Here is a 15,088-nt window from a genome sequence, read left to right as displayed (position 1 = left end):
ATTCATGGGTTGAAAATATCAAAAACTTTGTCATTGTTTCACAAATTTTTCTTCTGCATGTTACTGGAAAAGTACCAGAGCTTCAAGCACTGCTAGAAAGCATTGAAGCTGAAATCATTATAGGAACAGAAAGGTGGTGGCTTAAGCTGGAGATAAATTCTGCCAAAATTTTTAGAGGCGCAAACCGTGCTCAGAAAAGATAGATTAAATAAAGTAGGTGGTGGTATGTTTGTGTCTGTTGGTAGTAGTTTATCTAGTAGTGAAGCAGAAATAGATAGTTCCTGCGAATTACTGTGGATAGAGGTTATTCTCAACAGCCGTACCAAAATAATAATTGGCTCCTTCTACCGACCCCCCGACTCAGATGATATAATAGCAGAGCGCTTCAAAGAAAACTTGAATCTCATTACAAATAAGTACCCCACTCATACAGTTATAATTGGTGGAGACTTCAATCTACCCTCGATTTGTTGGCGAAAATACATGTTCAAAGCCGGTGGTAGACAGAAAACATCTTCCGAAATTATATTAAATGCTTTCTCTGAGAATTACTTTGAACAATAAGTCATGAGCTCACACGAATTGTAAATGGTTGCGAAAATACACTTGACCTCTTAGCCACAAATAATCCTGATCTAATAGAGAGCGCCACGACGGGTACAGGGGTTAGAGAACACAAGGTCACTGTAGTGAGGCTCAAAACCATGTCAACCAAATCCACTAAAAATAAATGCAAAATATATCTATTTAAAACAGCAGATAAAAATTCGCTTGATGCCCTCGTAAGAGTGAGTCTTCATTCCTCTCAAGCTAATTATGTAAGTGTAGGCCAGATATGGCTCACGTCCGACCGTCCTGATTTAGGTTTTCCGTGATTTCCCTAAATCACTCCAGGCAAATGCCGGGATGGTTCCTTTGAAAGAATGCGGCCGACTTCCTTCCCTAATCCGATGAGACCGATGACCTCGCTATCTGGTCTCCTTCCCCAAACAACACAACCAACCAGATATGGTTCAAATTCAAAGATACAGTATCGACAGCAATAGATAGATTCATACCGCATAAGTTAATAAGAGTCAGGACTGATCCACCATGGTACACAAAACACGTCAGGGCACTGTTGCAGAAGCAATGAAAAAAGCATGCCAAATTCAGAAGAACGCAAAATCCCCAAGACTGGCTAAGTTTCACGGAAGCTCGAAATTTAGTGCGGACATCAATGCGAGATGCTTTTAATAGTTTCCTCAATGAAATATTGTCTCAAAATATGGCAGAAAATCCAAAGAGATTCTGGTCATGTGTAAAGTACACCACTGGCAAAAAAACAGTCAATACCATCACTGCGCAATAGCAATGGATATGTTATCGATGATGGTGCCACTAAAGCAGAGTTACTAAATACTGTTTTCCGTAATTTCTTCAAGAAAGAAGATGAAGTAAATATTCCAGAATTCGAAACCAGAACAGCTGTTAACATGAGTGACATAAAAGTAGATATCTTAGGTGTTACGAAACAACTCAAATCACTTAAGAAAGGCAAGTCTTCCAGTCCAGATGGTATACCAATCAGGTTCCTCTCAGAGTATGCAGACACAATAGCGCCTTTCTTAGCGATCATATATAACCAGTCACTTGACGAAAGGTCTGTTCCTAAAGACTGGAAAGTAGCACAGGTCACACCAATATTCAGCAAAGGAAATATGAGTAACCCATTGAATTACAGACCCATTTCTGGCCAAGAGAAGCCTACTAATATCAAATACCGGCCTTAATTTGAGGAAGAAATTTCTGAGGATGTACGTCTGGAGTACAGCATTGTGTGGTAGTGAAACATGGACTGTGGGAAAACCAGAACAGAAGAGAATCGAAGCATTTGAGATGTGGTGCTATAGACGAATGTTGAAAATTAGGTGGACTGATAAGGTAAAGAATGAGGAGGTTCTACGCAGAATCAGAGAGGAAAGGAATATGTGGAAAACACTGATAAGGAGAAGGGACAGGATGATAGGACATCTGCTAAGACATGAGGGAATGACTTCCATGGTACTAGAGGGAGCTGTAGAGGGCAAAAACTGTAGAGGAAGACAGAGATCGGAATACGTCAAGCAAATAATTGAGGACGTAGGTTGCAAGTGCTACTCTGAGATGAAGAGGTTAGCACAGGAAAGGAATTCGTGGCGGGCCGCATCAAACCAGTCAGTAGACTGATGACCAAAAAAAAAAATCACTGACCTCAATTTGCAGTAGGATTTTGGAGCTTATACTGTACTCGAACATTAAGAATCAACTTGAAGAAAATGACTTATTGATACATAACGAACACGGATTCAGAAAATATCCTTCTAGTGCAACACAGCTAGCTCTTTATTCCCATGAAGTAATGAGTGCTGTCGACAAGGGATCTCAGATTGATTCCATATTCTTAGATTTCCAGAAGGCTTTTGATACCATTCCTCACAAGCGACTATTAATCAAATTGGGTGCATATGGAGTATTGTCTCAGTTGTGTGACTGGATTCGTGATTTCCTCTCAGAGAGGTCACAGTTCGTAGTGATAGACGGTAACTCATCGAGTAGAACAGAAGTGATATCTGGCGTTCTGCAAGGTAGTCATAGGCCCTCTGCTGATCCTGATTTACATAAATGATCTAGGTGATAATCTGAGCAGCCCCCTTAGATTGTTTGCACATGACGCTGTAACTGACCATCTAGTAAAATCATCAGATGATCAATTCCAACTACAAAATGATCTAGAGAAAATTTCTGTATGGTGCGAAAAGTGGCAATTAGCACTAAACAAAGAAAAGTGCGTTGTCATCCACATGAGTACTAAAAGAAATCCAATAAATTATGGGCATATGATAAATTGCACAAATCTAAGGGCTGCCAATTCAACTAAATACCTAGGAATTACAATTACAAGCAACTTAAATTGGAAAGGCCACATAGATAATATTGTGGAGAAGGCGAAACAAAGACTGCACTTTGTTGGCAGAACACTTAGAAGATGCGACAAACCCACTAAAGAGACAGCCTATGTTGCACTTGTCCATCCTCTGCTGGAATATTGCTGCATGGGATCCTTACCAGGTAGGATTGACGGAGGACATCAAAAAAGTGCAAAGAAGGGCAGCTCATTTCGTGTTATCGTTCAATAGGGGTGAGAGTATCACTGATATGATACGCAAGTTGGGGTGGCAGTCACTGAAACGAAGGTGGTTTTCTTTGTGGTGAGATCTATTTACGAAATTTCAATCACCAACTTTCTCTTCTGAATGCTTAAATATTTTATTGATACCCACCTACGTAGGGAGAAATGATCATCGTAATAAAATAAGAGAAATCAGAGCTCAAACGGAAAGATTTAGATGTTCCTCTTTCACACGCGCCATTCGAGAGTGTAATGGAAGAGAAGTAGTATGAAAATGGTTTGATGAACCCTCTGCCAGGCACTTAAGTATGAATTGCAGAGTAACCATGTAGATGTAGATGACAGTGGATTGTTGACTTCTCATAAGAACTAATGAGCTAGTGGTTAATGTACTGAACCCTCATCTGGGAGAACGGCAATTCAAATACTCATCCAGGCAAGAGATTTTTCACAGATTTCCTAAATAACTCAATTTCAGGTATAATTTCTTTTAAAATGGCATTTTCTTCTGTCAGTCTGAGCATATGCCGCACCTCTAATGACTTCACCACTGAAGGGATGTTAAGCTCTTTCATTCTTAATAAAAGCTGTAGTACCACCAAAGTGTATCACATTTATTTAGTCAGTAATATTCTCAAAAAGTCAAGCTAGTTTGTGGAATTTTAAACAGAGAGAAATATGCAAAGAATTTGGATGAATGGATCAACTGAGAAGAGTGTGCTTGATCCACTGTTGTTTATTTATCACTATCAGGAGCAATCCAGGATTTAATCTCTGCCAGTAACTGCAATTATTGCTGTAGCTGAATTTTTTGAAAAGGTGGGGTGGAGCAGAAGTTATCTGAAGCACTGAAGAAATTATTTTCATATTGCTGGAAAAATCAGTCAAGCCAAGCCCATTCAACATTCAAATGTGCATTTCCACCTGAAGAAAAGGCAAGCTGTCAAAAACTTGGACACCACGTGGGATGTGACAAGGTCCATGCAACGGTATGGAGCCTACAGTCATCCACATCGGAGACGTCAGTAGCATTTGCATTATGTTACTGTATTACAGACCTGATAAGTTCCTATCTTATATGGTCTAGTCACACAGAAACCCTTTTAGTCTTTTGGAAAACAGAAGGATATGGAAGTCGCTTCACAGACTGTGCTCTGGTACCACAAAATGCAAGATGAATGTGCAGAAGTCAGATGTTACAGTTGGTCAATATTTCGTGGACATATAGCTGAACTAGTGAAGGACACCTCTTCCCTTGTGTTCATTGAGCAGGACTGTGAACTCAGTAGAATCTACCCAAAAGAGGACCACATGCAATTGATATTGTCAATTGTTGGTTGTCAGTTGTGGTTATAATGCCCCGAATATTGGCTGACAAAAAGGTTTATTGCCTTGGTTGTTAATTATTGTCATCTGTCATTTGCAGTGTTGTGCTGAAAGTAACTCTGAATTCTGCCGATTTGAGGTAGATTGTTGCTGTTTGAAAATTAGACATTGTGAAGCATGTTTGTAGGATCTGTATGTGATTGGTCTTTCTTCGTGGTGAATATGACTATTCTTTCTGTGTGTTTATTCAATGTGTTCTACAGATCCCACTATGATGTACGCATAATGAGTCAATGTTTATTAACAGAGAGAACTAGTTTTTAGTAACTGCATCAATAATTATGATTAAACTGCTATAAAAAGTTTTTGCTTATTCAGAATAAATTCAGGTGTAGTTTGTTCACAACTTCCTGAATGAATTCTCAGGGAAGGGCAGGGAGTGGAGGTCACAAGTTCTGCCTATTGACTCCCAGTACATTGGCTAACAAGAAGATGGGGGGGGGGGGGGGGGGGGGCAGCAGAAGGAACAAACCTCACTTTCATCATGCAGTGCCAGCTGCCAGTACGCATGTACTCACCGGTTCAGCAGGACATGACAATTGCTTTGTAACAGCTACGATAGACGTGTAGACATGAGTACTGCATTCTCCCAGTACATTAGCTAACGAGAAAGGGGGGGGGGGGGGGGGGGGGAGCGAGCAGAGGGTACAAACTTCACGTTCATCATGCAGTGCCAGCTGGCACTATGCATGTACTCACTGGTTCAGCACGACATGACAAGTGCTGTGTAACAGCTACGATAGTCATGAGTACTGTATTATTAATTCTCCAGTGTTTGCACCAACCGCACACAAAATATTATCAGGAGGAAGTCGACTGATTTCTGCCAATCCAGAACAAGACAGTGATGGTTTTCTTACTCACAATTACATCACCCTTCCTATTAATATTTCCTATGTATGGATCAGTCATCTTGCTTCTCTTAACACAAAAATAATAATTAATTCAATACATGCACATGATACTCAATGTTAATTACAAGATTTCAGCATAAGTATTGCTTTACAGCATTTAGTTACAAAGAAATTGAAAAAAATATTCTATGTCTTAAGAGTACGTGTGACATTAGTTGACAGTGTTACAAACTCTTCTGATACACTGTGGGACAAAAAAAGTGAAGCACCCACAAGACATGTCAGATCTCAGTGTTACTTTAGGCACGTATACACCACTGACAGGTATGTAAATGATTGGCATTACAGTTCTCTGTACCAGGTAGCATGGCTACCAGAGTGCATTCAAGTTGTTACCACGCCTGGTGGGGTACATAAGGGGAGTGAACAGTGTCAGATGTTGAGTGATGACTGGGGAGGACATGGAGATGCCACATACTCATGTAGGACAGTGTTATCACCACCTGACTGAGATTGAAAGGGGCCTCATTGTGGGTCTCCATTTGACCGGCTGGTCATATTGTGCAATATCTAGCTTTGTGACACATTCAGATATGTTGGTGGTCCCATGTTGGACTGAATGAGATTGTGAGGTCAGCCATACTCAAGGGGATAAGTTCTGGTCAAATATGTCTCGCCATCATAAGGAGGGGTAGGCCTATTGTGCACCTAGCGCATCATAACTACAACATCTGTGCCTGCCATACGAGGACAAGTAATGAACTGTAACTCTTCAGGCTTTCCCGGCGATCTAATGACATCTTGGGTTGTCGGGTGTTCTGCCGGATATCAGCGTCGTACTTGCACGATATTTCGGTCACTTAGCTCGTGACCTTCATCAGGTGCGACCTGAGACTGCTCCTCGAGTGGACCCGGTCCAGTATTTATGCCTATGGCCTTCCCCCTCCACCAACGGCTGCAGGCGCTTCCTCTGTGGTCCGCGCCCATTCCCTGCGACCTGCTGGAGCATTGCTGCTCCGTTTTCCATCCGCTGCGGTTCTAGGTGTTCCCTCTGCGGTCCGCGCCCCACCAAACCCACTCCTGGGGGTTTCATCTATGGTCTGGGGTACCAAACATTCCCCCTGCGGTCCGCGCCCCGCTCACCACGACCTGTTGGAGCGTTGCCGCTCCGTTTTTCGTCCGCTGCGGCTCTCGATGTTCCCTCTGCGGTCCGCACCCACCAGTCCCACTTCTGGGTGTTCCATCTTCGGTCTGGTGCACCTGGAAGTCCGTCAGGGGCTCGTTTTCCATCTCCATGTCTCTGGTTCTTCTGTTTGTGAAGTGTTGCAGCTGGCCCCGTTGCTCCTTTAACAATTCCAGAGCCGGATCCCAGGCTCTGCTTAGCTGGTACCCTGTGTCACGGTTCATAAGATCGTCAGCCATTTTAATTTCTATCGATTCTCTTACAACACTGTCCCAAAATCTGGGTGTTTGTGCTAGAATCTTGGTATCCTCATACTTCGTGGCATGATCTAGTTCTAGACAGTGTTCAGCAATGGCTGACTTAGTCACCTGTCTTAATCTAGTGTGCCTCTGATGTTCTTTGCACCTGATCTCCACAGTTCTTGTCGTCTGGCCAATGTAGGACATGCCACGTTGACAAGGTATATTGTAAATCTCTGGTTTTCGTAACCCCAGGTCGTCTTTGACACCCCCAGCAGTCCCCCGATCTTGTTGGATGGACAGAAAACACACTTGATATTGTGTTTACAAAACGCAGAGCCAGCATGGCACTGGTGAGAGAGAGGATTCGAGATATGCGCCACAGGTTAGATGTTGTGGCCAGGGAGCTGTTACACATTCATCTGTACATGGCAGCCTCCTTAACAAGAAAAGATCGGGAATGGGTAGACCGTGCCTTCTGGTCTTTAGCTGAGTGTGCTAGAAGGAATGCCTCATCTTGCCAATCTGCAAAGTTTGACCACATGAGTAAGAAAGCACAGCAGATGGAAGAGACAAGCACTGTGACGAATCTGAGTGGCATACAGTTTGATGATACAACCTTAAAGGTACTCAGCAAGGGTCTCAACTTTGCTACGACCCCTAGAAATGTACCCATTTCAGGTTTCGTCAGTGCAGTAGAGCAAGTTGCAGCCACACTTCCACCTAATGTGACAGAGGAAGTCCGCCGAGAGACCTGCACGGCCCTCACCAAGGCCAGGCCGCCGAAATCGAACATCACAACCGAGGAGAGGCTTGCACTCAAGAAACTCCGGGAAGACAACAGCATTGTGATACTGCTAGCAGACAAAGGGAACTCCACTGTCATCTTGCAGCGGGTGGATTATGATGAGAAAGTACGCCAACTTCTGGAGGACCCTGCATGCAGAATTCTGGAGTGTGACCCCACGGACAAGGTGGCCAAGAAGACTAGTGCTCTCTTGAAGGAAACAGGGATGCCCGATAAGATCATCAGACAACTACGGGAAAAAGCGCCAGTGCCACCTAGACTGTATGGTCTGCCTAAAATACACAAGGAGGGCGTGCCCCTACGTCCAATTGTCAGTAATATTGGGGCACCTACGTACACAACAGCCAAGTACTTGAAAGGTCTCCTGTCTCCATATGTGGGCAAATGTATTCACCACATCTGCAACTCTGAAGATTTCCTGCAACGCCTCAAGCAACTGCTCATCACAGATTCGGACATCATGGTTAGTTTTGATGTGGTATCGCTGTTCACCAGGGTCCCACTGAAGGACTCACTGGAACTGATTGCAGAGAAATTTGACGGTGCTCTGTTGGACCTGTTCAGTCATACACTGACATCCACGTATTTCCTGAGCAAACTGAAGGTGTAGCTATGGGCAGCCCACTGTCCCCTGTGGTTGCCAACATGTTTATGGAGAGTTTTGAGGAGAGGGCATTGGAGACAGCCACATTTAAACCCACATGCTTCTTTAGGTATGTGGATGACACCTTCGTGATCTGGCCACATGGGATGGACAGGCTCAATGAGTTTCTTGAACATCTTAACTCATGCCACCCTAATATCAAGTTCACCATGGAAATGGAGAAGAATGGCCAGCTGCCATTTCTGGATGTACTAGTCCAGAGGAAAGCAGATGGGTCAATGGGCCACAGTGTGTACCGAAAACCAACACACACTGATTTATATCTGCAGGAGGCCAGCAGCTGTCACCACCCTGCACAGAAGAATGGGGTTCTGAAGACTTTGGTCCACAGAGCACGTGCCCTGTCAGACCAAGAGAATCTACCTATAGAGATAGAACGTCTCAAAACAGTTTTCTCCAAGAATGGATACACGGACAGACAAATTGAGAGGGCACTCCAACCAGCCACTATACCACAGGTTCCTGAAGAAGACCAAGATGAAACAAAGAAGGTGGCATATCTGCCCTATGCTGGCTCTATTTCTGCCAGAATCAGTAGGATCCTCCGTAAACACAATATCAAGTGTGTTTTCTGTCTATCCAACAAGATCGGGGGGACAGCTGGGGAGTGTCAAAGACGACCTGGGGTTACGAAAACCGGGCATTTACAATATACCTTGTCAATGTGGCATGTCCTACATTGGCCAGACGACAAGAACTGTGGAGATCAGGTGCAAAGAACATCAGAGGCACACTAGATTAAGACAGGTGACTAAGTCAGCCCTTGCTGAACGCTGCCTAGAACTAGATCATGCCATGACGTATGAGGATACCAAGATTCTAGCACAAACACCCAGATTTTAGGACAGTGTTTTAAGAGAATCGATAGAAATTAAAATGGCTGACGATCTTATGAACCGTGACACAGGGTACCAGCTAAGCAGAGCCTGGGATCCGGCTCTGGAATTGTTAAAGGAGCAACGGGGCCAGCTGCAACACTTCACAAACAGAAGAACCAGAGACATGGAGATGGAAAACGAGCCCCTGATGGACTGCCAGGCGCACCAGACTGAAGATGGAACACCCAGAAGTGGGACTGGTGGGCGCGGACCGCAGAGGGAACATCGAGAGCCGCAGCGGACGAAAAACAGAGCGGCAACGCTCCAACAAGTCGTGGTGAGTGGACGCGGACCGCAGGGGGAACGCTTGGTACCCCAGACCATAGATGAAACCCCCAGGAGCGGGTTTGGTGGGCGCGGACCGCAGAGGGATCACCTAGAACCGCAGCGGATGGAAAACGGAGCAGCAATGCTCCAGCAGGTCGCAGGGAATGGGCGCGGACCACAGAGGAAGCGCCTGCAGCCGTTGGTGGAGGGGGAAGGCCATAGGCATAAATACTGGACCAGGTCCACTCGAGGAACAGTCTCAGGTCGCACCTGATGAAGGTCACGAGCTAAGTGACCGAAATATCGTGCAAGTACGACGCTGATATCTGGCAGAACACCCGACAACCCAAGATGTCAAGTAATGAACTCCTTGCAACATTCTGTGTCATTCTGCGCATTGGTCAGATACTACCAGCAGTCGCACTATGGAACTACTGTCTTAAGCAGAGGCTGATATTAACACTATAACAGAAATGGTTTCATTTAGAGTGGTGCTGTCACTGGGAAACATGGACTGCTGATAAAAGGTGTAGCATTGTGTTTAAGTGATTAATCATGGTTGTTCTCCATTCCAGATGACCATCATTGGCAAGTACAGCAGTGACCTGAGGAAGAGGCGCCATCCATTCAGTGTTTTGGACTGGCAAAGCAGTGTTATTCCTGCATCGTGGAGTGAGGAGCTATCAGGTATGACTTCAGGTCATGGCTAGTAGTGTTTGAGAGAAGTCAAATGGTACAATGGTGCATCACAGACATCCTGTGTCATACCGCATAGTGTCTTTTTGAACAGGACAGTGCTTGTTCACATTGCATGTGTCTTTATGAAGTATCATCATGATGTTAAGGTACTCTTGTGGACAGGAGGATCCCTAGATCTGCCCCCGACAGAAAATGTGTGGGACCAGCTTGGAAGCCAACTTTGTGCCACTGCCAGTGAACGGGACATTAAGAACCAGTGGAATGAGGCCCCCTCAGACCAAATAAGTGCATGCATCTAGGGCATAGGGGGTGCAATGCTGTACTGATAAATGGGCTTATACTGCCAAGTTCTTTATAAATTTGCAGTTTTGTAACTACTGAAATAACACCACATACCCTCTTAGCCCACAATATTTCATTTTGTTTCTTCCTCCATTTCTGGGTATATAACTTTTTTGGTAGGAAGCGTTTTTTGAATAACTACATCTACATCTGCATACTTACTCTGCAAACCACCATACTGTGTGTGGCAGAGGGTACCCTGTACCACAACTAGTCATTTCCTTTCCTGTTCCAGTCGCAGATAGAGCAAGACAAAAATGACTGTCTATATGCCTCCTTATGAGCCCTAATTTCTCATATCTTACCTTAGTGGTCCCTACACGAAATTTATGATGGTGGCAGTAGGATACTTATACAGTCAGCTTCAAATGCTGGTTCTCTAAACTTTCTCAGCAAGGTTCGAAATGAATATCTTCTTCTCTCCAGGAATTCCCACCTGAGCTTTTGAAGCATATCCTAATACTTGTATGATGAGTGAACCTACCTTTAACAAATGTGGCAGCTCGCCTTTGAATTGCTCTGATATCGTCTTTCAAACCGACCTGGTGTGGATCCCAAACACTTGAGCAGTACTCAAAAATAGGTCACACTAGCATCCAATATGTGGTCTCCTTTACAGATGAACCACACTTTCTTAAAATTCTCCCAATAAACCAAAATCAACCATTCGCCTTCCTTTCCACAATCCTCACATGCTCACTCCATTTCACACAGCTTCGCAACAGTATGCACAGATATTTAAACAGCGTGGCTCTGTCAAGCAGCATGCTACTAATGGTGTATCCAAACATTAGGGGTTTGTTTTTCCTACTCATTTGCATTAACTTGCGATTTTCTACATTAATAGCCAGGTGCCATTCATCACACCAAGTAGAAATTTTGTGTAGATCATCTTATATCAACCTACAGTCACTTATCTTTGACACCTTCCTGTACACCACAGCATCATCAGTGAACAACTGCAGATTGCTGCCCACTCTGCCTGTCAGATCATTTATGTATATAGAAAATAGCAACAGTCTTGTCACACTTCCCTGAAACCCTCCTGATGTTAGCCCTGTGTCCAATGAACAATCACCATCAAGGACAACGTTCTGGATTCTATTACTTAAGAAGTCTTTTAGCCAGTCACATACCTGAGAGCCTATTCCATACGCACATACCTTTGTTAACGGTCTGCAGTGGGATACTGTGTCAAATGCTTTTCAGAAATCTAGAAATATGGAATTTGCTTGTTGCCCCTCATCCATAGTTCACAGTATACCATGTGAGAAAAGAGCAAGCTGGGTTTCACACAAGCAATGCTTTCTAAAGCCGTGCTGATCCATGGAGGTGAGCTTTTTTTGGTCTGTAGCAAATTTATTGTATTCAGACCCAGAATATTCTCTAAAATTCTGCAGCAAACCAATGTTAAGGATACTGATCTGTAATTATGTGGGTCCATTCTTTTACCCTTCTTATATGCAGGAGTCACCTGCACTTTTTTTACAGTCACTTGGCACTGCTCTGGCTGAGAGATTCACGATAAAAGAAAACTAAGTAATGGGCCAATGATGTAGAATACTCTTTGTAAAACTGAATTGGGACTCCATCCTAGCAGAAACTCCTTCCTAGCCCTCTTAACGGGTTTGTTAACTTTTGTAAGCATAAATGCTATGATGATGACATCATGACTGCTAACCCCTGTCTCTTAATTACTAATGGAAAATCTCATATAAAGATGTGAAACAAATACTAACAAAGAGATAGAGCGGCTGGCCAGGACTTACCTCGGCTCAGTACAACCGACAGATGCACAAAACAGAACAGAAAATTTACATTCCTAGCTTTCGGAACTTTGTTCCTTCATCAGGGAGGAGAGAGGGGGCAAAAGAGAAGAAGGGAAAGTAGATTCAGTTACTCACAACCCAGGTTATGAAGCAACAGGGAAAGGTAAACAGCGAGGGTAGTAAGGATGGAGGCATGGTTGTCTGAGGGAAGCCAAAAATATTCTACTGTAAGTATTGTGCCAGCTTCAAACCAAAGAGGATGCATACAGAATAAAGAGGTATATAGTATAAAGATAAACACAACTATGTAGGATGAAAAGATGTGTGAATGGCTAAAGAGGAGAGGGAAAAAGGAGAAGACTGAAGAGTAAATGGGAGTGAGGTTGGTTAACGTAGGTTCAGTCCAGGGGGATGGCAGGATGAAAGGATGTGTTGGAGTGCAAGTTCCCATCTCCGCAGTTCCGAGGGACTGGTGTTGGGTGGGAGAAGCCAAATGGCACATACAGTGTAGCACGTTCCTAGGTCCCTAGAATTATGCTGTAGGGCATGCTCCGCTACTGGGTATTGGACATCTCCTAAGCGGACAGTTCGTCTGTGCCCGTTTATGCGCTCAGCCAGTTTAGTTGTCGTCATACCAATGTAAAAGGCTGTGCAGTGCAGGCATGTCAGCTGATAAATGACATGTGTTGTTCCACATGTGGCCCTGCCTTGAATTGTGTAGGTTTTACCAGTAGCGGGGCTGGAGTAGGTGGTTGTGGGGGGATGCATGGGACAGGTTTTGCAACAGGGTCGGTTACAGGGGTAGGAACCACTGGGTAGAGAAGGTGGTTTGGGAATATTGTGGGGTTTGACAAGGATGTTACAGAGGTTAGGGGGGCGACGAAAGGCAACTCTGGGTGGTGTGGGGAGAATATTGTCAAGGGATGATCTCATTTCAGGGCTTGACATGAGAAAGTCATATCCCTGGTGGAGTCATTTTTTGATGTATTCGAGGCCAGAATAATATTGGCTGACAAGGGGGATGCTTCTGTGTGGTCTGGGGGTAGGAACATTGTTGTTGGACGGGGAGGAATGTATTGCTCGGGAGATCTGTTTGTGGACAAGGTCTGCAGGATAGTTGCGGGAGAGGAAAGCACTGGTCAGGTTATTGGTGTAATTGTTGAGGGATTCGTCACTGGAGCAGATACATTTGCCGTGAATACCTAGGCTGTAGGGAAGGAAGTGTTTGATGTGGAATGGATGGCAGCTGTCAAAGTGAAGGTACTGTTTTGAAGGCCAGACCTACAAACAAATCAGGGAAACGGCCATGGGAACCAGGATGGCTCCATCCTGTGCCAACCTCTTGATGGGCCACATGGAAGAGGCTTTCCTGAAGACCCAACAGCTGCTTCCCCTGGCCTGGTATAGGTTTATAGATGACATCTTTGTGGTCTGGACTCATGGTGAAGAAACACTCCTTAATTTCCTCAATAACCTCAACTCCTTTTCGAATCTGAATTTCACCTGATCCTTCTCCAAAACCCAAGCCACCTTCCTGGATGTTGACCTTCAACTTGTTGAAGCTCACGTCCACACCTCTGTCCACATCAAATCCACAAACAAACAACAATACCTTCACTTTGACAGCTGCCATCCATTCCACATCAAACGCTTCCTTCCCTACGGCCTAGGTATTCGTGGCAAACGTATCTGCTCCAGTGACGAATCCCTCAACAATTACACCAATAACCTGACCACTGCTTTCCTCTCCCGCCACTATCCTGCAGACCTTGTCCACAAAAAGATCTCCCGAACAATACATTCCTCCCCATCCAACAACAATGTTCCTACCCCCAGGCCACACAGAAGCATCCCCCTTGTCACCCAATATTATACTGGCCTCGAATACATCAACAAATTACTCCGCCAGGCATACGACTTTCTCAAGTCAAGCTCTGAAATGAGATCACCCCTTGACAATATTCACCCCACACCACCTAGAGATGCCTTTCGTCACCCCCCCTAACCTCCGTAACATTCTTGTCAAACCCCACAATATTCCCAGACCACCTTCTCTACCCAGCAGTTCCTACCGCTGTAACCGACCCTGCTGCAAAACCTGCCCCATGCATCCCCCCACAACCACCTACTCCAGCCCCGCTACTGGTAAAACCTACACAATTCAAGGTAGGGACATGTGGAACAACACATGTCATTTATCAGCTGACATGCCTGCACTGCACAGCCTTTTACATCGGTATGACGACAACTAAACTGGCTGAGCGCATGAACGGGCACAGACGAACTGTCCGCTTAGGAGATGTCCAATACCCAGTAGCAGAGCATGCCCTCCAGCATAATTCTAGGGACCTAGGAACATGCTACACCGTACGTGCCATTTGGCTTCTCCCAGCCAACATCAGTCCCTCGGAACTGCGGAGATGGGAACTTGCACTCCAACACATCCCTTCATCCCGCCATCCACCTGGACTGAACCTACGTTAACCAACCGCACTCCCATTTACTCTTCAGTCTTCTCCTTTTTCCCTCTCCTCTTTAGCCATTCACGCATCTTTTCTTCCTACATAGTTGTGTTTATCTTTATACTATATACCTCTTTACTTCTGTATGCATCCGCTTTGGTTTGAAGTACTTACAGTAGAATATCTTTGGCTTCCCTCTGACGACCGTGCCTCCATCCTTACTACCCTCCCTGTTTACCTTTCCCTGTTGCTTCATAACCTGGGTTGTGAGTAACTGAATCTACTTTCCCTTCTTCTCTTTTGCCCCCCTCTCTCCTCCCCTGATGAAGGAACAAAGTTCCGAAAGCTAGGAATGTAAATTTTCTGTTCTGTTTTGTGCATCTGTC

At 44.7% G+C, this 15,088-nt stretch overlaps 1 protein-coding gene and 1 long non-coding RNA gene across 2 annotated transcripts in view; one reads left to right on the top strand and one right to left on the bottom strand.

The window, feature by feature from the left end:
- The window catches only part of LOC124802901, a 69,395-nt gene that overhangs the window by 21,925 nt on the left and 32,382 nt on the right, over positions 1-15,088 (bottom strand). The window lies entirely within an intron of this gene.
- LOC124802900 overlaps positions 10,010-15,088 on the top strand; it is a 32,824-nt gene continuing 27,745 nt past the window's right edge. The window contains exon 1 of the mRNA XM_047263964.1: positions 10,010-10,117. The gene's annotated coding sequence lies outside the window, so the exon portion shown is untranslated. The remainder of the gene's footprint in view (positions 10,118-15,088) is intronic.

Source organism: Schistocerca piceifrons, chromosome 6, assembly GCF_021461385.2.
Source record: "Schistocerca piceifrons isolate TAMUIC-IGC-003096 chromosome 6, iqSchPice1.1, whole genome shotgun sequence".
In the NCBI taxonomy this organism is placed as follows: Eukaryota; Metazoa; Arthropoda; class Insecta; order Orthoptera; family Acrididae; genus Schistocerca; species Schistocerca piceifrons.
Note: the sequence above shows the minus strand (reverse complement) of the source record. Positions and strands in the feature narration are given on the sequence as shown.